We start from the raw sequence: 2,234 nt of genomic DNA on the forward strand, positions 1-2,234 counted from the left end.
AGAGAGAGAGAGAGGGAGGGAGGGAGGGAGATGACTTTGTTCAGATGGAGTATAAGAGTAGGTGATGGATGTTGAATATCACTCAGGATTTGGAAGTAGAGGAACAGGACTAGAGTCTCAGCCCCACTACTGAGGACAACGACTACAACTGTAGCCTCACTTACTATCTTGATTTTCTATACTCCCAGTGTTACCATTTTTTGAATTTACTAGCACTGCTCACCAGCACCAATATTCACCTCATGCTTGAAATCACAATGGTCAAGTCTCATTCAAACTTTTGATATTTCTTTCATAATTTTCTTCAAAACTAAGGTCACCCATTTTTCAAAAATTTATTTGCTCTGAATATTGCTCTTGTGAATGGATAATATCAAGGTCTTACCCAATTAATTGGAACATTGAAGGTGAAACCAACTCAGTGATGTCTCCACTGCTATTAATTCTTGTCCCATATCCGATGATCTTTGCTATAATAAATATAGGTAATTTTGATACTGATGATTTAACCAGATGTCCTGTTTGCACTGAAGAAATTTATTACTCACTTCCTCTTATAAATTCAGGACTTCCAGTTCTGATTCTTATAATCTAGCCACTGCTCAGATTTTTGCAATCTAGTCAATAGCTCACAGATGCTCAGATTCATTAAGAGTCTGGCTAATATGGCGAATCTTTAATAAACCTTGTCTTTGGCTGAAAGAAAGCTTGGATCGAATTCTTTTCGGCACAACCTGCATGTCATGATCTCGGCATCCCAGCACCCCTAAACCTCTAGACCTCATCATATGGTTCCCTGATCGAGAAAAACTGCCACCCAAGTTCTTCTCCAGCCAAGACTGCAAAGCCCCTGCTCTGGAGGCGACCCCTACTCAGGTTTTGGACAAGGGCCTTGCTTTGGCACCTCCTCCCCAGGCCCTTTACCCTGAGGCAAGGACTACCCAGGCCCCAGTGTTGGTGGTATCTCTTCCCCTGACCCTTCCCCCTAATCCGATGCCACCTGATTTTTTCCCCTTGCCAGTCAGATTCCCTGGCCTTGCAGTCCAGTTCAGCCAGCCTTCCCCAGTCCCTCACTCACAAGAAGTGGGACTTCCTATCTCCCTTCCTCCCTTCCTCACTAGCCCCAGTTCCCACAATGCCTTCAGGGCTTCTTCCCCTAAGGGAAGTTCCTGTCTTGCCTAATGGGACAATTAGGGTGCATGTTCTATTCTCCATTTCAGACCTCATTCAGGTCAAAGAGAAACTGGGGCAAAACTCAGAAGATCCCACTCAGTTTACCGAGAGCATTAGGGATCCATCCCTACAATTCAAGCTTTCTTGGGGTGATTTGCATTTCCTCTTCTCTACCTGTTGTACCACTGAAGAGAAGAGGAGAATCTGGGAACAAGCCCCAAAATTTGGGAATCGTTTGGCTAGCAATGTCCCCACAAAATATCCCCCAAGAACAGCTGCTGTTCCCACTACTGACCCAGGATGGAATTATCAGAAGAGTGAGAGAGACTATGGTAATTTGCCTATTAGAAGGTTTAAGAATTGTATTTTAAAAGCATTTTAAAAATTCAAAAAATTAAGGAAATTACTCAGGGAGAAAAGGAAAACCCTGCCCTTTTCCAAGACAGGCCAGTAGAAGCTATTAAAAGGTATATGAATTTAGATCCCAACTCTATAGAAGAGGTAACAATCCTTAGCATGTATTTCATTAATCAAGCTGCCCCAGATATTAGAAGGAAACTGCAGAAATTGGCAATGGGACCCCAAACACCTCAGGCTCAATTACTGGAGATGGCCTTTGGAGCTTTTAACAACAGAGACTTAGTAGTAGCAGAGGAAAGAAAAGGAAGGGAAAGGGCTAGAAACAGAGAATATGCTCAATTCTTGGCTGCTGCCATGGTCAGGAAAAAACCCAAGGGTACTTCTAGCAGCTCTTGCATTGGAAAACCTGCTTTCAATGCCACCAGGAGGGTCACTGGTCCAAGGAGTGTCCCTCCAGGGAGCCCCCCCCCCCAGGGAGCCCCTACGACTGATGCTTCTGAGACCATGCCCAAGATGTGACCAGGAGGGACATTGGAGGAAGGATTGTCTTCAAAGTTGGCAAAGTGGTAGAGTCGCCCCCCAGTATCCCATCCTCCAGTCTTCTCAAGACTGGGAATGGCAGGGGAGCCTGGGGCTTAGTAGCACTCCCACTTTCTCCATCTCTAGTCAAGCCCTGGGCAAAAATCAAGGCCAAAAGTAAG

The sequence above is a fragment of the Vombatus ursinus genome, unplaced genomic scaffold (assembly GCF_900497805.2).
Source record: "Vombatus ursinus unplaced genomic scaffold, bare-nosed wombat genome assembly UNPS02004423.1, whole genome shotgun sequence".
In the NCBI taxonomy this organism is placed as follows: Eukaryota; Metazoa; Chordata; class Mammalia; order Diprotodontia; family Vombatidae; genus Vombatus; species Vombatus ursinus.